Source organism: Lygodium microphyllum, chromosome 1 (assembly GCF_053477565.2).
Source record: "Lygodium microphyllum isolate KBCC chromosome 1, Lygodium_microphyllum_v1.1.10, whole genome shotgun sequence".
Taxonomy (NCBI): Eukaryota; Viridiplantae; Streptophyta; class Polypodiopsida; order Schizaeales; family Lygodiaceae; genus Lygodium; species Lygodium microphyllum.
This window is the reverse complement of record NC_141135.1, coordinates 153,109,146-153,130,567: the sequence shown is the minus strand read 5'-3', so window position 1 is coordinate 153,130,567 and position 21,422 is coordinate 153,109,146. Positions and strand designations below refer to the sequence as shown.

The 21,422-nt window shown below is 42.4% G+C and overlaps 1 protein-coding gene across 3 annotated transcripts in view; it reads right to left on the bottom strand.

The window, feature by feature from the left end:
* Nucleotides 1–21,422, bottom strand: part of LOC148041837 (protein S-acyltransferase 21-like) — a 142,871-nt gene that overhangs the window by 97,280 nt on the left and 24,169 nt on the right. The gene's annotated exons all lie outside the window — the stretch shown is intronic.

Below are 21,422 nucleotides of genomic sequence, written 5' to 3'. Positions count from 1 at the left end.
CACATAGCTGGTAAGAGATGATTTAAACCTGCAAATTGGCAGGGATTTCTTTAATATGGCCGGAACATTAGTCATGTTGGCACCTGCCCAGACTTTCCCTTTCTAGGTTTTGCCTTTTCTTCTTTCAAGGGCTTCTCCTTTCCTATTCATTTCCTATTTTTGTGTACTGGATACTTCACTTAATTTCTTATCTCAATTCTTTCTTTTGGAACTAATAAAACAGAGATTAAACAGTTCAAACTCACAACCCAAGCAACAAGTATTAGTGGCAATACATTTCCTACCACCAGTCCTTTGAATCAAGAAGAGTTTGATGACTTCATAAGTTCAGCAAAAGCAAGCAAAGAGAAGTTCCCGCAGAAAACATTAGAGGATATACCCAGCTATGTTAACCAACTACATAGGTTTAGTATTTCTCATTTTCCTTTCTCTCTCCAGCATGTAGATCTACCCTTTATAAACCTTAAGGTATTGTTTGCAAAGTTTCGACAATCACCTAAAGGCCCTTGATAATCAATCAAAACTCTTTTTTTAAAGTGATGGTAAGATCAAAGTTTCAAAATATCAAATACACTCCCAGTAACTACTAGTAGCAACATGCTCCTTCACTTTCTTGATTGCAGCTGCAGAGTGGGAAGAGGAGTCAGTGAAGGTAAAGTGGGTGGCAAAACATGAGAAGATAGTTGGGTAGATATTGCATGTGCAGCACTGAAGGGCTCGTCATACGCACTCTAGGGGGATGACTGGTCAAAGAAGGATCATTGTATATCCACCTAAATGATGTTTGGGGCATACTCTTGCATTTGAGCTCTGAAGGGTGCTTGGATCAAGAGTGGAATTCCCACCATGTGCAATGCTCGACTAATAGATAGGAGTTTGACCTATGGGGTGAAAGGTGCACCTAAAGCAATAGGACCCCCGAGTGCATATGGGGTAATAAATTGGATCAGCAGAAGAGAGAACAAATGAAGTAGAGGGTAGGATGGGATTTTGAATATGAGAAGATGATGCACCAAAAGCAAACTCACTTCAAAAAATGTGTTGATCTCTATAAGAATTTGATCACTTCGATTTGTTACAAATGAGGGGGGGCATCAAGACTCGATTTGGGTACAAATTGGGCCATGAGCACTTGCATGCAGGCCATTGCCTATTGATTTTTGTACATCATTGACAATGAAACCAGCCTTCCTTCTTGGAATGGGTGGTGATAACCTGATTTAAGAGTTAATTACAGCGATAAATAAATGCACATAAAATGAAATACACACTTTACTTTAGCATTCTTGGACAATAGACTCCCTGTTGGCCCCAACATTGGCACCCCTTGCAGTATTTCTTTAGGTTTCATTCAATTGAAAGGAGTACAACTCGAGATTCTTCAATCTCCTCCTACTAACCAATTGCTCTTGCCGTCATAAATGACAAGCAAGCCTTTTGGGTCATTTGCCCCTTGATTCACCCAGGACTTCTTCTCCAATTTGACCCTTGGCTGGCCAAATGCTACCCCAAATCAATCTAGGATGGTTTGGCTCCTGAAATCCCTTGATAATCTTCAATTATCAGCTGCTGATTTCAGTCTCTTGAGCCTTCAATCTCTGGCATGGATCCCAAGGTGACTGCTAAACCCTAATTTCTGCCGTAAATTAGGATTCACTGCAGAAATTACAGATAAACCCACCAAAAATGGTTGAGATCTCCTCCAAATGGCTAAGAATTGCTGAGAATGGCTGAGCATGGACTGAAGGAGATGAGAGAATGCTGTAGAGAGAGAAAATTCTGAGATTTGTTGTGAAGAACTGATCAAAATCAGCTGCTGCCCTACTGTACCAGCCCCAAATGGACGCACCAACAACAATAGGAGCATCAGAGACTGTGATCTTCAGGAGAAAGTGCATCAGCAGCAATTGCCAGCTTCCCAAGGTCAAGAATATGCAATCTCCATCACCAAAATGGTCTCCAATGGCTAGGAAATGGCCCTAAAAGCTAGCAGCAACAATCCAACAACCCCAAAATGAAAAAACGAGATTTTCCTCTCCCTTCAGCCCTATTTAGCCTTTCCTCCACTTGCATGGGAAAGTTTTGCCAAGTGGTAGCTTTCTTAATCCATTTTCAGCCATTTAATTAATTTTCAAAATTAATTAATTCTAAAAATTAATTCAGCCCTTAATCCATGCCCAGAAAATTGACCTTGCCCATCGAAAAATTAATTGGCTAGGCCATTTGCAACCCAAAGTGGTCCCATGCATTAATTGACCCTTGGACAAGCATTAATCCATTAATTAATGCCTAGTCCCTAGTGTCACCACTGACACTTAATGGCCAATTAATGGTCCTAGGGCAAACTGACACCTAAATTCACCTAGAATCTAACAAGTGTAACTTGTTACAACTTTTGCCTTTGACACCCATCCTTTTTCATAGGGTCCTTCGGCCTTCAACTGTGAAAAAGTAGCTTGCACCTCACATGTACATCTTTTAATTGCACATTTGATTAATCCTTTAATCAAATGTCAATTAAACATAAGCAAAGCATCAAATTTTCACGTCCTCGTGACAGACAATATGGCACATCAAGGGCATAATGATCAAAGAAGCATCCTCAATGTCCTCACTCGGGAGGACAAACTTGATGGCACAAACTAACCGTTGTGGAGTTTCCTGGTGCGTAACCTTCTAGTGGCGAAGGATTTGTGGGACTATATCACTACCAATCTACAGACCAAGAGGTCTTGCACCTCAAACACCTGAACATAGTACTAGAGAACAAGTTGTTGGTATTGTTGTTGATGCCCCTCCTCCCCCTTCTACAGGGGATCGGCAAAGGTGGGACTCCAAGGATGCACATGCACTATCTTTGATTACCTTGTCAATGAAAAGGGCTATTATTCCTCACATTCGATCTTACAAGACATCAAGAGCTACTTGGGATGTAGTTGAGTGCATGTTTGCAACACATAATGAGGCCAGGATATCTCATCTCCAGAGAGAGTTGGCTAATGTCAACATGGATGAGGGTGTTAGTATGACAAATCACCTTACACACATAGACCATTTGTGTGAGCAGTTGCTTAATGTCAATGAGGTTATTCAAGATGCAAAATTGGTAAACATTACACTTAACTCTCTTCCTGAGTCATGTCTTGGTTTTCACCCCTCTTTGATGTTGTCTTTGGGGGGCGCGAGTAGCCCCTTATATTTGTGGAGTTAAAAAGCCTCTTGCTGCAAGAGGAACAAACTCAAAAGAATGTTGCATTGCATTCGGATGATGTGGCTATACTCTCAAAGTACAATGGCAAAGGAAAAGTCAAGCAAAATGTGAAAAATCAACAAAAGGTTGATGCTAGACAACCATCAAATAAGGCTGCCCAAGATACAAAAAAGTCCAAGAAAAATGAAAAATATCATTATTACAAGAAGCCCGATCATTACATTGATAAATGCATAAAGCAATTGGCCAAAGAGGACTCCAGTTTGGCTGTCCAAGAGACATCAACCAACAAATCTATAGTTAGTGATGCTTAGCCAACTTTGTGGAGGAGGACTATGCATTCTTATATGTGCTACTGAAATGCAGCACACATGGTATTTTGACAATGAAGCGTCAAAGCACATCACTTCTAAAAAGTGTATGTTTACCTCTTTGCATGCAATCCTTGTTGGAAAGCGTGTTACATGCGCAAACAGCAATAGTTATGATATATGTGGCATTGGTGCAATCACTATTACTGCCACAAATGGTTCTGATTTCATGCTTCTAGATGTCTTGTTCGTGCCTGGCATTTCAAAGAACATGTTGTCTATCTCTGCTTTTAATAAGCATGGCTTTCACGTCATCTTTGAGAAGGATGACAAATGCATTGTCAGAGACAGAGAGATTATGCACTCACGTGATCCGGCACCCTATATGAGGATCTCTTTTTGTTGGATACGTATGATAGACAATCTCATTGATGCTATGTAGTTAGTACTCTTTTGTTCACAATGCAAAATGTAGAGCTATGGCATGCCCACTATGGACATATGAGTTTTGGTAGTTTGACAACCCTTCACAGGTGTCAGATGGTAGATACATTGTCTCCACTGGAGACCCCATCTCCTCATGCATGCCAAGGATGTATTTTGGATAAAATGCATAGGTTTAACTTCAAGAAGGATGGTGCAATGTGTGATATCCAAAAAATGTAGTTTATTCACTCCGAAGTTTATGAACCATGCACTTGGGGGTCTTCTTTATTTTGTCACCTTTATTAATGACTACACTCGATATACATGGGTGTGTGGGCTGAAAGCAAATTCTAATACATTTATGCATTTTAAACATCTCGTTGCAATGCTTGAGACTGAAACTGGCTTGAAAGTACACACACTTTGCACAGATAAAGGGGGGGAGTACATGTCTCGTGCTTTAGAGACATATTTGCTTGATCATGGAATGATACCTCAACAAAATGGTGTTGCTTAAAGGAAAAATCGAACACTTATGGAGAAGCCTCGTTGCATGCTGAAAAGCAAAGGACTACCTCATAAATTTTAGCTAGAAGGCCTTCAGTGTGTGCAAATCATATATTAAATCGTGTACCCACTAAGGCAATGAAGATGATCGCACTATTTGGAACTTGGTATAACATGAAACCCAAAGTTGATTAATTTTAGTGTTTGAATGCATAGCCTATGCACATATTTCAAAAGAGCTTCATGGAAAGCTTGATAACAAGGCTATAAAGTGCATATTTATTGGCTACATTTCGAAGAGCAAAGACTATCCTTTGTATGACCCATAGACAAAGAAATTTTTTGTCAATAGGAATGCCATATTTGCTAAAAATGCTGCATTTTCACATGATCAGTTTCAAATACCAACCACCCATGACATTAGTGATGTGTTTGAGGGTCTTTTGCCACTTTCTTTGAAGTTCGTGCCTACTATAAATAGCTTGTTGCTGCACCACATGCTCCCAAACAGCAAGGTTATGATGATGGTTTTGTTGGAAAATGGCAGCCAACTATGGAGAGAGAGAGGAGAGACAATGATGGCAAGAGAGTAAGCTAAAGTAAAGAGAGGAGTGTACTTGCTAGAATGAAAGATAGAGTGAAAGTACAACTTATGCTTAGGTAAAGGGTTGACCTGACCAACCTTCCACCAACTAACTAGAGTTAGGTTTATTTTACTCTAGAGCCTAGTGTCACTACTTTAAGTTTCTAAGACACTAGGTGTACACACCTTACATTGACACTTTAATAAGTATCCACACCACACAAGTTACATTGGGCATCGCCCATAGAATCGGCAAATTCTAACACCCCCTACAGTGCCAATGTAATGAAGTACAAGGATGATCAATCACCAAAGGGTAACAAGTTTAAGGACTTCTCGCGTGGTAGTGTCTTGGTGAAAATGTCTGGAACATCTTTTTTTGTGAGTACATACATCAAGCTGATCTCTCCTGCATAGCATCTCTCTCTGAAATAATGGTAATGCACCTCTATGTTTTGTGCGAGCATGAAACACAAGATTTCGTGCTACTGCAATAGCACTCTGCCTATCAAAAAGAATGAGTGTAAGACCCTCCAATGGTAAATGTAGATCAGCCAACAATCTGCGCAATCATACACATCCCACTGTTGCCATGAAGGCTGCCCTGTACTTAGCCTCACAAGACGAGGTTAGCCGCTATAGGCTATTTCTTGCTTAGCCATGAAATGCATGAACGGCCTAGAAAGAAATAGTGTCCACTAGTAGACTGCCTAGTGTCTGCATCACCAACCCAATCTGAATCATTGTAAGCCTGTAATTGCAAGTCTCCCCCCTGGGAAATAATAATACATGTGACTCAGTACCTTACAAATATCCGAAGATCCGCTTAACAGCTTGCCAATGTATGATCCGTAGGCTATGCATATACCTACTCACCTAAGATATTGCATACTGAATGTCAAGGCATGTGTTGCAAAGATAAATAAGACAGCCAACAACCTGGCTGTAAATTGCAACATCAAACATCTCTTCACCATCATGCATAGACAGCTTTAAGCCTGGCTCCATAGGAGTGCACATAGGTTTGCAATCTTGCACACTAAACCTATATAACGGCTTATCCACATATTGTGACTGTGACATGATGATACCATGCTGATTTTGGGTGAATTGAATCCCCAAATAATAGTGTAGGCAGCCTATATCTGACATAGCAAATGCATGTTTTCATTCAGCCTTAAAATCTGCAATTTTTTCTTTTGTAGGTCCAATAAGCAACATGTCATCTACATAAAGAATGATAATCAGCAAGTCCCCCCCCCCCCCCACATTCTTAATGTATAGAATGGGAGCAGTTGGACTATTTTTGAACCCTTTAGTAGCAATTTTGGAGTACCATACACGAGGAGCCTGTTTGAGACCATAGGAGCTTTATGCAGCTTGCATACCATGTACTATTTCCCTTTAACCACAAACCCTGGAGGTTGTGACACATAAACATCCTCATGCAAATCCCCATTCAAGAATGCTGTCTTAATGTCCAACTAATGTACTTTCCGACCAAAATTTGCAGCCATAGCAATCACACATCTCACCATACTCATACGGGATGTAGGAGCAAAAGTTTCTTCATAATCTATGCCCTTCTTTTGTGCATAGCCTTTTGCTACCAACCGTGCTTTGTACCTATCAATTGTACCATTAGCCTTGCATTTGAGTTTAAAAACCCATTTTGTGCCAATGGCCTTCTTGCCAAGTGGCAAATCCACAAGATCCCATGTAGAGTTATTTGCAATAGAGTCTAGCTCATCCTGTATGGCTTGCATCCAATGTACATCTTACTAAGCTCCAAGAAAGTAAACTCATCATCATCCAATAGTGAGCTCATAAACACATGCTCATCACAATCATCTACTTTTGTAAAATCAATCAAATGTGCCTCCCCTGCATCATTTGCTGCATTTTTGGCAGCCCTTCTAGTGCATTGAGGTATAGGAGCATCCATTTTACTCTCCTGGAGAGTTTGTAACAGCCATCTTGGGATTGTTTTGGCTGCATTTACAGCAGCCTTTTCATGCTGTATTGCTTCTTCCACTGCATGTGGCAAACCATCATCAATACCCTGCTGTTCGGGAGCATATGGTGCAGCAATAACTTGTTGTATTAAGTTCGTCCTGCCATTTACAGCAGGCACAGACTCCAAAGTACGTGGCAAAAGACCCTCAAAGACATCACCAATGTCATGGGAGGCTGGCATTTGAAACTGATCATGTGAAAATGCAGAATTTTCAGCAAATAGGACATCCCTACTGACAAAGACTTTCTTCATGTGTAGGTCATACAAGCGATAGCCCTTGCTTTCTGAACTGTAGCCAATAAATAAGCATTTTACAGCCTTGTCATCAAGCTTCCCATGAAGCTCTTTCAAAACATGTACATAGGCTATGCAACCAAACACCCGAAAGTAGTCTACTTTGGGTTTCTTGCCATGCCAAGCTTCGAACGGTACGATCGTCTTTAGTGCCTTAGTGGGTACACGATTCAACACATGCTTTGCACACTGAAGGCCTTCTAGCCAAAATTTATGAGGTGGCCCCTTGCTTTTTAGCATACAACGAGTCATCTCCATTAGAGTCCGATTCTTTCTTTCAGCAACACCATTTTGCAAAGGAGCCATTCTGCTTGACTTTTCCTTTGCTTTTGAACTTGAAAAGCATAGCCACATTACCTAAACACAATGCCACATTCTCTCGAGTTTGTTCCTCTTGCAACAAGAGCCCTTCTAACTCCACAAATGTAAGGGACTGCTGCCCCCTCTCAAAGACAACATCAAAGAGATGTGGAAACCACGATATGACTCTAAAAAAGAGTTCAGTGTGATGTTTACTAATTCAACGTCCTGAACAACCTCATCAACATTGAGTAGCTGCTCACGCAAATCTTATAGGCGAGTAAGGTGCTCTGTCATGCTATCACCTTCATCCATGGTCACATTGGTCAACTCTCTGTAGAGATAGGATATCCTGGCCTCATTGCGTACTGCAAACATACGCTCAAGTACATCCCATGCTGATTTTGAAATCTTACAAGACCAAATGTGCGGAATAATTGCCCTTTTCACTGACAGCGCAATCAAAGAAAGTGCATGTGCATCTTTTGAGTCCCATTTCCTTTTATCCTTAGTAGGAGGGAGAGGAGGGGCAGCAACAGTAGCAGCACCAATACCACCACCACCACCACCAGCAACCTGTCCTCGAGTGTTACACTGAGGTGTCTGAGGTGCAAGACCTCCTGGTCGCTGCAAATCACCTATAACATAGTCCCACAAGTCCTTCGCCACAAGAAGATTACGGACCATAAAACTCTGTAGTGGGTAGTTTGACCCATCAAGTTTGTCCTCCTGAGTGAGGACACCAAGGATGTTGCTCTGATCATTATTCCCCTTACATGCCATGCTGTCAATGATAGACAAAAATCTACAGCCAAATACTTCAATACTAAAGTATAGAGTATACTCCTCACATAACAAAATCCCCCACGAGATTAAGAAACAAGTACCAAATTGTCACTCAAATGCCAAAGTGTGCACAATGCCACCCAAATCAACACTCAGCCAGTAAATTACAGTACTATACTGTTGTACGATACCCGCCTCGAAATGTGTGCCCACAAAAGTACAAAATATAGCAACTTAATGCTCACTCTTACCAAAATTTACCGAATTTTTCCGAAATTCTCTACCCAATCTGATTGTAACAGCAATTAGATGTTGTTATACTACTTGTTACTTGGCTTGGAGTGCGTGTCGAGCAAAAGCCCCAAATCTCTTTTTAAAATTTCAAAGAAATTGAAGAAATTTATACCTTACAGCTAGAATTTCTGCAGAAATGTCGCCTCGAGATGCATGTCAGTAATGAACAACAACTAAAATCTGCCTCGTGATGCTTACTGGATCCAAAAAACTGAAAAGCCCCAAATTTTCTTGAGCCAATATGGAAGAAATTGCGCAATGTCTATGAGTTTTGGGTAACAATTTGTGCAAAGGGCCTCCAATCGTGCAAAAGCCCCAAAGTTTTGGTGGGAATGTCCAAGAAATTGAGAAATTTCTTCGAATTGGTTGTCAATTTGAGCTCCGGGAGCAAAAATTAGCAAAAGCCCAATATTTTTGGGTAGCACGAGCTGAGATTCGAGAAGAGATGGCTGAAATAGACTGAAAATTCCAAAAATTTTGAGAAAACCCCAAATCTGAAAATTAGGGTTTCTGCACTTTTTAGGGTTTGCAAAAATTGGCAATGAGGACTGAGAAAATGGCGGGCAGAGCTGAAAACAGCAGCAGCTCCTCGGGCTGGGTGAGGGCTATGTGTGGGACTGCATGTTGGACTGCGTGCAGGGCTGCGCACAGGCTGAAAACAGCAGATGTGGAGCAGATGACTAAGCTGGACAGATCTGGAGCAAATGGACAAATTTGGAGCTAATGGCTGAACTGGACAGATATAGAGCAGATGAACAGATCTGGAGTAGACAAGAGACGGCTCAGCTACAGCTCCTCCTTCACTTCAACAGCACCTCACAGCAGCTGAAAACTCTTCCTCGAGCTGAGAACCAAGCTCGCAGCAGTGGGACCTTGGGCGGGATAGCACCGGCTGGTGGTGGCTGAACATAATCCGCACGTACGAGCTGCTCTAATACCAAATGTTGGAAAATGGCAGCCAGCTATGGAGAGAGAGAGGAGAGACAATGACAGCAAGAGAGTGAGCTGAAGCAAAAAGAGAAGAGTGTACTTGCTAGAATGAAAGATAGAGTGAAAGTACAACTTATGTTTAGGTCAAGGGTTGACCTAACGAGCCTTCCACCGACTAACTAGACTTAGGTTTATTTTACTCTAGAGCCTAGTGTCACTACTTTAAGTTTCTAAGACACAAGGTGTACACACCTTACATTGACACTTTAATAAGTGTCCACACCACATAAATTACATTGGACGCTGCCCATAGAATTGGCGAATTCTAACAGGTTTGCCTCATATAGTGGAAGGTGCAATACAGCATGAAAGGATAAACCCTAGATGGTTGTTATGCACTCTCCAAGAGAGTAGGATGGATGCTCCCTTACCACAACGCACTAGAAGGGCTACTAGGCATGCAATACATGATGCAAGGAGGGCCCATTTGGCTGATTTTATGGAAGAAGATGATTGTGATAAGCATGTGTTCATGAGCTCACTGTTAGAATATGATAAGCCCACTTCCTTAAATGAAGCTCAACAAGATGTACATTGGATGCAAGCAATGCAGAAAGAGTTAGACTCTATTGCCACTAACCCTACATGGGATCTTGTGGATTTACCACTTGATAAGAAGACTATTGGCACAAAATGGATTTTTAAACTCAAGCACAAGGCTAATGGCACAATTGACAAGTACAAAGCATAGTTGGTAGCAAAAGGTTATGCACAAAAGAACCTTTACTCCTACATCCCATATAAGTACGGTGAGAACACTCTGGGTCTATGATCCCAAGTCCTCTCTCCGACCGATGCCATATAATGGTCACCCACGCCACCTTGGCCCTGGAATCCCTGGAACCATATGACCCTCACCAAAAAAAGTTCCACACTAGGCGGCGAAGCTGCACTATGCATGATGAGGAGAAGCACCAACATGAGGCGATGTACCAAGCCGTTGCTAGGAGGACTTGGTTAACCACCAAGGCTCGGCCGGCCAATGGGAGGTGGGCCGTGCTCCAGTAGGTCAATTTCCTCCAAATAGAATCAAGGATAGGAAGAAACTGTTGGGCAAGAGTGATGTCAAGTCCCACCTGGAACCCTAGGTACCGGATGGTCTATCCTCTGCTCACCCATCTATATCCCAGGTGGACGCTCCACTCCGTGCTAGAGTTTCGCCAACTGACTTTTGCCAGTTGATTTTCGCTCCCGCTGCAAAACAAAACACCTCAAGAGCCAGCCTCACTCTCTCCAACATCAGCTCATCGTCCTCTATGTAGAGTGTTGTGTCATCTGTATACTTTGAGTCTAACAACTCAATCTCCTCTCTCACTAGAAGTCGTAGGTCACGTAATCCGCTTACACGTGACCTGAGGAAATGGGACATCGCCTCTGCAAAGAGAAGGAACAGGTATGGGGCCAGGGGGCAGTCTTGTCGTACCGATCTCTCTAGCCGAGACTCCTCCCCACGCCTATCACCGGTGAGAACCCTGCTAGTGGCTAATCTGAAAAGTGCGGAGACCCCGTGAATCCAAGCCTGGGGGAAACCCAACCTCACCATGGTGCCCTCTAAGAAGTCCCAGTCCACCCTATCATAAGCTTTCTCAAAATCCAAGAGTAGTACGGCCAATCTCTGCCCACTATACTGAGCCCACTCTGTCGCCTCAAAGAAGGTGAATACATTGTCCAGGATGCTCCTATCCTGGACAAAGCCTGTCTATGTGTCATGAATGATGTCCGCAAGCATGGGGCGTAGTCGCCTACCAATCACCTTTACCAATGCCTTATAGGCCACTAAGCTCCTATCCTAGACAAAGCCTGTCCGTGTGTCATGGATGATGTCTAGACGCATGGGGCGCAGTCGCCTACCAATCATCTTTGCCAGTGCCTTATAGGCCACTGACAATAAGGTGATCGGTCTCCACTGGGAAAGCTCCAACCGGTCTACCCCTTTGGGAAAAAGACTCGTAAGGCCTACCGAAAGACTCCCTGGCATCTGTCTTGAAGTGAAAATCTCCTGGAAAGCCATCACTAGGGGGTCCTTCACCACTTCCCAGTAGATACTGAAGAAGGCCTTAGAGTGGCCATCCTCTCCCAGGCATTTCTGCCCATCCTGTGTATGGAAAGCCTCCTCTAGTTCTTCTCTGTGAAGGGGGCTAGGAGGGAGCATCTCATCTCCTCTGTGAGGAGGAACGAGATATGATCCCAAACCTGCTGTCTACATCTCTGTCCTATAGTTGAAGCTGTGTCCTGCTGGAAAAGGCACGTGTCATAGTCAATGGCAATCTCCATCACCTCGTCTGGGCTAGAACGAGTCCTCCCATACTGATCCTGAAGGTTGCATATCTGCTCTCATGCAATGCGAGGCTGGTGTGCACCTGAAAGAACTCCATGCACATCGTGTCTCCCTTACGCGCCCAAAAGGCTGCTGAGGTTCAAAAGGAGAACTCTGAGCACCTATCCTCTAGGCCAGCAATGGCTGCTTGCATACGCATCTTCTGTGCGTGGAGAGTGGGATCCCCTAGTGCCTCCTATAATAATCTATGCGTGGCTGCTATGGGTGGAAATTTTTCAGCAAATGGTGGGCATATGAGATAGTTAGTCAGTAGTGGCCAATGTTGTGTTGACTATGATGCCTTGCGAAAATTCCAATGCACTATTGTTTGCTTTGACACATTACAGTGCAATCGAGGACGATTGCAAGGATTTCAAGAGGGTGGTCTGTCAGGAAGACGTGAAAATTTGATGCTTTGCTTATGTTTAATTGACATTTGATTAAAGGATTAATCAAATGTGCAATTAAAAGATACACATGTGAGGTGCAAGCTACTTTCTCACAGTTGAAGACCGAAGGACCCTGTGAAAAAGATGGGTGTCAAAGGCAAAAGTTGTAACAAATTACACTTGTTAGATTCTAAATGAATTTTGGTGTCAGTTTGCCCCTACAACCATTAATTGGCAATTAAGTGTCAGTAGTGACACTAGGGACTAGGCATTAATTAATGGATTAATGCTTGTCCAAGGGTCAATTAATGCATGGGACCACTTTGGGTTGCAAATGGCCTGGCCAATTAATTTTTGGATAGGCAAGGTCAATTTTTTGGGCATGGATTAAGGGCTGAATTAATTTTCAAAATTAATTAATTCTGAAAATTAATTAAATGGCTGGAAATTGCTGAAAATGGATTAAGAAAGTTGCCACTTGGCAATGGGGGAAAGGCTAAATAGGGCTGAAGGGAGAGGGAAATCTCCTTTTTCATTTTGGAGCTGTTGGAAAGAGGTGTTGTACTGTTCCTGCCAGCTTTTGGGGCCAAATTCCCAGCCATTGGAGACCATTTTGATGATGAAGATTGCATATTCTTGACCTTGGGAAGCTGACAATTGTTGCTGATGCACTTCTCCTGAAGATCACAGTCTCTGATGCTCCTATTGTTGTTGGTGCATCCGTTTGGGGCTGGTACAGCAGGGCAGCAGCTGATTTTGATCAGTTCTTCGCGACAAATCTCAAAATTTTCTCTCTCTACAGCATTCTCTCATCTCCTTCACCCTATGCTCAGCCATTCTCAGCAATTCTCAGCCATTCGGAGGAGATCTCAACCATTTTTGGTGGGCTGATCTGTAATTTCTGCAGTAAACCCTAATTCACAAGCAAAAAATAGGGTTTAGCAACCACCTTGGGATCCGTGCCACAGATTGAAGGCTCAACGGACTGAAATCAACAGCTGATAATTGAAGATTATCAAGGGTTTCAGGAGCCAACCCATCCCAAATTGCTTTGGGACAGCATTTGGCCAGCCAAGGGTCAAATTGAAGAAGAAGTCCTGGGTGAAACAAGGGGCAAATCACCCAAAAGGCTTGCTGGTCATTTACGACAGCAAGAGCAATTGGTTAGCAGGAGGAGATTGAAGAATCTCAAGTTGTACTCCTTCCAATTGAATGAAAGCTAAAGAAATACCGCAAGGGGCGCCAATTGTGGGGCCAACAGGGAGTCCACTGTCCAAAAATGTTATGGTAAAGTGTGTATTTCATTTTATGTGCATTTATTTATTGCTGTAATTAACTCTTAAATCAGGTTATCACCACCCATTCCAAGAAGGAAGGCTGTTTTCACGGTCCATTGCCGGGATACATCAAATCTCTTGATTTGGTGGGCCTGAGGCACCTGATTGCAAGCCAAAGCTTTGTGCTAGGGCTAATTTTTGTGGTCTGCTGAGAAATTACAGCAACATGTCTTCATATAGTGAGATGGAATTAGGCAGTGATGATGCCTCTCAGTATGGACATTCTCATGGGAATGAAAAAAATGCAATGCCTAATCTTGGACAAGGCTCTCATGATGACCAGTTCAAGAATCGGATCCTCAGTTCACCCGATTTTTGAATGCTCCGAAGAAGGACAGCAAGGGCAAGAAGAAGAAGTCAACTTCTACTCCTTCAAGACATCAAGGTGCACCGAAGGTAGTTCCAAATCCTTCACTTGAAGCTCCTAAAGAGGCCAATGAAGCTAAACAGTTGGTACCTATGGGGCAAGGAATGCAAATGCAAGGCCATTATGGAAGTGCCAATCCAATGGATTTTGGACAGCCAGACATATATGCTATGATGGGGCAGCCAGGATACTTTGGTGGTAGTACGATTTTTCATGCAATGGTTGGCCAAGGGCCGCATACAGGAATACATGGCACAAATCCCTATGGTATGCAGCAGCCAATGCATGGTGTGCAAGGCCCATTGTATTCGGGTATGGCTGGAAATGTGCAAAACCCTATGTATGGTAGCATTGGCTTGCTGCCTAGGGCACAAAGTGGAATTTTTGGCAATGCATCTGCACCCCCGAATGCTTATGGGGCTTAAGGAATGACTATTGGTCATCCAAATGCTTCATTTGGGCTTAGTCATGATGTAAATACAGCAAATGCACCCTTTGCAACAACCAATGTATGACAACTTGACTCCCAAAGGGGAAGCAAAAGACTATGATGAGGATGGAAAAGCAGTGAAGTTTGAGTCCTTCAGTGGTGCACAAGATAAGCTGAAAGCTTTGACCTTCATTCAACAGTTTGATGCAACCTATTCAGGGGGAAACTTCACTGAATCCTCTAAGATTCGAAAGGCAACCACTTTCTTGAAGGGGAATGCATTGCAATGGCAGTCTACGCTCTTGATGCAAGGTAGAGCACCGTCAACATGGGTACAATTCAAGCAAATGTTTGCATCGAATTGGTTGACTAGTACCTTTGAGGTGGACATCATGACAGCTTGGAACAAGCTTGATGCTAAGGAATGCAAGAATTTAGAGCAATACAATAAGAAGGTTTGGAATGCATTGCTGCCCGTCACTTCTTATCGTGCCGTACCCCTTCATGAGCAAGTGGAAAAATATGTATGTGGATTGCCCAAAGGAATCAGGGATTTTTGCATAAAATCCACCGTGTCTAGCGTGTCTCAGCTCATAGAGACTGCTGCTACAGCCGATGCTTTGCTGCGTGGAAACGATTCGGGCTTCCAAGAGAGCGGGAAGAAGCCGAATAAAAAGTTGTTTAAGGCTAAGAAAAGGGGCATATCTGAAAACCAGTCTGAAAAGAGACCAAAAGAGCAAAGAAAGGGCTCGAAAACATTGGCACAATGTAGGGAATTAATTGCTGCAAATAAATGCTTTATTTGTGAACAAGAGGGTCATATTGCAAAGAATTGTCCCAATAGGCAGCAAGCTGCAAAATCAGAAAATCAAGGAGATCCTAAGGGTAAAAGGCCCAAAACATCAGTGGGATTGGTGCCCAATGTTGTTAGTGATCAGCCCAATGATGATGCTACTGAGTTGTGCAAAGCATGGGGCAAAATTAGGGATCAGCATGCATTGATCTTCTTTGATAATGGTGCACGAGCCAACTTCATCTCTACTGACATGGCAGCCCGTCTAGGCATCAAAGATGATGAGATAGAAGCCATGGGGGAAGTTGGAATGGCATGTAAGGGTCATGCAGAACCTGTCACACCACTCATTGGAAAGCTTCGGTTGCACATAAAGGGATATGTGGACAGCGAAGATTTTTACATTGCTCCACTTGAGGGTTGTGATGTGCTGCTTGGTATGCCATGGTGCCACCGTATGCATGCAGTGATTGATTCATATGCAAAAGAGATCACCATTCAACATAAGGGAAAGACACTCACACTTGATGTAAAGTTAAAAGGGGAAATTGTCCCTCTTGTATCTGGAGCTGCTATTTCTAGAGTAATGAAAAATCATCTTTCAGCGTATTTAGTTTTTGCTAAGGATGATAGTGAGAATGTTGGGAATATGTCTAAATTAGAGAATGATCGCATGTCATTTCTGAAAATGTATGCTGATTGCTTCTCTCAGTCACTTCCAGGGCAGCTACCACTTGAAAGACCCAAAGATCATGGCATAGACCTTATCCCTGGAAGTAGCCCTCCTAATAAGCCACCCTATAGAGTCAGTGCAGCCCAATAGGAGATTATGAGTCAGGTAAATGAGCTGTTAGAAAAAGGGCTGATTCAGCCCAGCTCATCTCCTTTCAGTTCTCCAATGCTTTTGGTGCAGAAAAAGGATGGTTCATGGCGTATGTGCATTGATTATCGTGCTCTGAACAAGATCACGATAAAGAACCGCTTTCCAATCCCTCGAATCGATGATGTTATGGATAGATTGCGGGGGCAGCAATATTCAGCCATATAGATTTGAAAAGTGGGTATCATCAGATACGCATTCGACCGGAGGATGTGCCTAAGACAGCTTTTAGGACATCTTTTGGGTTATATGAATTTCTTGTCATGCCTTTTGGACTTGCGAATGCTCCTACCACTTTTAATCGGATGATGAATCGCATCTTTCGGCCACATAGAGCATTTGTGGGTACTTTCTTTGATGACATGATTGTCTATTCAAAGAATGAGACGGAGCATAGAAAGCACTTGGACATTGTTGTCAATGAGCTACGAAAGCATAGATTGGTTATCAATGACAAGAAGAGTGAATTCTTTTTGCATGAAATCCACTTCTTGGGACATATTGTATCGGCTGATGGTATTCGTATAGACCCTGCTAAGGTTGAAGCAATACGTTCATGGCCAGCTTTAAAGAATGTTCATGAGATCCGCAGCTTCTTGGGTTTATGTTCTTACTATAGGAAGTATGTATACGGGTTTGCTAAAATTGCATCTCCATTACATGCTTTGCAAAAGAAAGATGTGCCATTTAAATGGACAGCAGTGGAAATTTCAGCATTTGAAAAGTTGAAGGAAAAGATGACTTCAGATCCTGTGCTTGTATTACCTGACCTAAGGAAGTCATTTGTGGTTCAATGTGATGCATGTGGTAACAGCATTGGGGCTGTCTTTATGCAAGATGGACAAGTTGTGGCTTATAAGAGCCGAATTCTCCACAGTGCAGAGAGAAATTTACAGGTTTATGAGAAAGAGCTCTTGGCTGTAATTCATGCACTGTCTACGTGGAAACATTATTTGTTGGGGGCTGATATTACAGTGCAGACAGACCATCAGACTTTGAGGTACTTTCTGACGCAAACAAAGTTATCTGAGAAACATATGAGATTGGCAAATTTTCTCTCTATATTTCATTTTTTGATTGTATACATTGATGGTAAAAAGAATATTGTGGCTGATGCACTGTCACGTAAGCCACAAATTTCAGCCGTCACTATGGTTTATCACACTGAGTTGGATGCCGTGAAAGAGCAATATGCTGCTGATTCGGACTTTGCTAATGTTTATGATCAGCTTTGCAATGGCCAAAAAGGCATGAGCATTTTATGCTAAGAGATGGATTTTTGCTGATGCATGGACGACTGTGTGTCACAAAGCAGTTGAGGCCTAGAGTGATCATTGAAAGTCATGCTCCTCCGTATGCAGGACACAGAGGTTTTGATGCCACAGTCAAGGCAATGGAGCATTTCTTTTATTGGCCAACTTTGAGGCATAATGTAGAGCAATATGTTAGCGCATGCATCATATGTCAGAAGGCAAAGCATGATAGGCAAAAAATGCCGGGCTTATTGCAGCCCTTGCCTATTCCAGATAGGCCTTGGCAGAGCATTGCTATGGACTTTATCTTTGAGCTTCCTAGGACACCTACAGGATATGATGGAATATGGACTATTATTTGCGGGTTTAGCAAACAAGCCCATTTCATTCCAGTGAGGAAGAAGATAAAGGCTGATTATATGGCACGATTATTTATGCAGCACATTTTCAAGTATCATGGTATGCCTGAGTCGATCATCAATGATCGAGACCCTCGAATGACCAGTCTATTCTGGAAGGGGTTGTTTGAGAATATGGGTACCACACTGAAATTCTCATCATCCTTCCATCCGCAGACAAATGGTCTGTCTAAGGAAGTAAATTCCACAGTGTTGGATCTTTTGAGGTGCTATGTTTCAGACCACAAGACACAATGGGAGCAGTATTTGACATTGGTTGAGTTTGCATACAATAATACAGTGCATAGTTCCACTGGCAAGGCTCCATTTGAGGTGGTTGAGGGTGGCAAGAAGGTTCCACCTATTTTGCACACTAAGGATAAGATCTTTGAGGCTGATTGCTTTGTGGAAATCTTGGATGTAGCCTATGCAAAGATAAAGTATGCACTTCAAAGATCACATGACAAGCAAAAGCGGGCAGCTGATCACCATAGACGTGCTTTGCAGTTTGCAAAGGGCGATTATGTATTGCTGCGTTTCGAAAAGGCAAGGCTGAAAAAGATGAAGGGAAGAGAGAGGTTGTATCTAAAGTTAAGCATGAGATACTATGGGCCCTTTCAAGTGTTGGAAAAGGTCAACGATGTTGCATATCAGCGGAAATTACCTCCACATTGGCGGATACACAATGCCTTTCATGTCAGTTTGTTGAGACCTTTTCGTGATGATGTGCCAAAAGATGTATCTGCTGAAATTCAGCTAGAGGTTGAGGAACTCGATGAGATTTTGGTACCCGAGCAAATTTTGGCATATAAGGAAAGGAAAGTCAGAGGTAAAGTTTCCAGAAGATATTTGGTGAAGTTTCAAAATTATTCACCAATGGATGCAAAATGGATGAAAGAGGATGACTTGGCAGACCATCCTCAGTTGTTGCAACTTTATCTCGATGCTTTTCAGTTAGAGCCGACTTTGGATCGGGCTTACTCAGGTTCAGCAGAGCGGGCGTCCGGAGCATTGCCTAATGCTCAAGGGGGAGGTAACACTTCCACTCCACCGGCTTTGGACAGCTCCCGTATGTAGTGGATCTCGGATGTATTCAGTATGCATCCAAGGTACTGTGCTGACAATATGTCTGCCATGAGGTCACTATTCGATGTACTAGTCACTATGAGATACATGTATATGAGTATAGTTGTCACCGCGGCTCTGAGACTATACTTATGTATGAGTTTTTGAACCAGTTTGGCATGAGTTTTTGGACGAGTTTGGCATGAGTTTTTGCCTTAGTTTTGAGATCAATTTCTGATTAGTGTCAGCTCAGTTTTTTATTAGTTTGAGAACCGTTTATGATCACTTTGGGATCAGGTTTACATCAGCTTTTGCATCAGTTTTTTATCAGTTTTTTTTTACTATCAGCTTGTGATCGGTTTGGAGTCACATTTGCAGCCATTTGCGATCACTTCTCATATCAGTCCATGATCAGTTTATGATCAAGTCATGCTCAGTTTTTAATAGTTTACAGCTGATTCCATGGACAGCCGCATGTAAACGAATATCATTGACAATTCAGCCATAGTTTCGGCTCAGTTTATGCTTTACTATGGTTGTGTAGTCAGCATTGTTGAGAAACAAGAGTTTGGGATACATCCGATGAGTTTCTGGCAACAGTTCTGGACTATTGTTGAGCTTTATGCTATGTTTATGCTGACTGGAAATTTTCAGCAAATGGTGGGCATATGAGATAGTTAGTAAACAGTGGTCAATGTTGTGTTGACTATGATGCCTTGTGAAAATTCCAGTGCAATATTGTTTGTTTTGACACATTACAGTGCAATCGAGGACGATTGCAAGGATTTCAAGGGGCTGATCTGTCACGAGGACGTGAAAATTTGATGCTTTGCTTATGTTTAATTGACATTTGATTAAAGGATTAATCAAATCTGCAATTAAAAGATGCACATGTGAGGTTCAAGCTACTTTCTCACAGTCGAAGACCGAAGGGCCCAATGAAAAAGATAGGTGTCAAAGGCAAAAGTTGTAACAAGTTACACTTGTTAGATTCTAAATGAATTTTGGTGTCAGTTTGCCCCTAGGACCATTAATTGGCCATTAAGTGTCAGTGGTGACACTAGGGACTAGGCATTAATTAATGGATTAATGCTTGTCCAAGGGTCAATTAATGCATGGGACCACTTTGGGTTGCAAATGGCCTGGCCAATTAATTTTTGGATAGGCAAGGTCAATTTTTTGGGCATGGATTAAGGGCTGAATTAATTTTCAAAATTAATTAATTCTGAAAATTAATTAAATGGCTGGAAATTGCTGAAAATGGATTAAGAAAGTTGCCACTTGGCAATGGGGGAAAGGCTAAATAGGGCTGAAGGGAGAGGGAAATCTCCTTTTTCATTTTGGAGCTGTTGGAAAGAGGTGTTGTACTATTGCTGCCAGCTTTTGGGGCCAAATTCCCAGCCATTGGAGACCATTTTGATGATGAAGATTGCATATTCTTGACCTTGGGAAGCTGACAATTGTTGCTGATGCACTTCTCCTGAAGATCACAGTCTCTGATGCTCCTATTGTTGTTGGTGCATCCATTTGGGGCTGGTACAGCAGGGCAGCAGCTGATTTTGATCAGTTCTTCGCGACAAATCTCAAAATTTTCTCTCTCTACAGCATTCTCTCATCTCCTTCACCCTATGCTCAGCCATTCTCAGCAATTCTCAGCCATTCGGAGGAGATCTCAGCCATTTTTGGTGGGCTGATCTGTAATTTCTGCAGTAAACCCTAATTCACAAGCAGAAAATAGGGTTTAGCAACCACCTTGGCATCCGTGCCACAGATTGAAGGCTCAACGTACTGAAATCAACAGCTGATAATTGAAGATTATCAAGGGATTTCAAGAGCCAACCCATCCCGAATTGCTTTGGGACAGCATTTGGCCAGCCAAGGGTCAAATTGGAGAAGAAATCCTGGGTGAAACAAGGGGCAAATGACCCAAAAGGCTTGCTGGACATTTATGACAGCAAGAGCAATTGGTTACCAGGAGGAGATTGAAGAATCTCAAGTTGTACTCCTTCCAATTGAATGAAAGCTAAAGAAATACTGCAAGGGGCGCCAATTTTAGGGCTAACATGGTGTCTACTGTCCAAGAATGTTATGGTAAAGTGTGTATTTCATTTTATGTGTATTTATTTATTGCTGTAATTAACTCTTAAACCAGGTTATCACCACCCATTCCAAGAAGAAAGGCTGGTTTCACTAAGGAAGTCATTTGTCATTTAGTGTGATGCATAGGGAAACAGCACAAGGGTTGTTTTAATGCAAGATGGCTGAGTTATGGTATATAAGAGTCATGTTCTCCATAGTGCAAAAAGAAATTTCCAAGTCTATGAGAAAGAATTACTTGTTGTAATTCATATACTTTTGACATGGAAATACTATCTTTTAAGGGCTGATTTCATAGTGCAGACGAAGCATTAGACATTATGCTATTTCTTAACTCAGACCAAGTTATCTAAGAAGCACATGAGATGGACCACCTT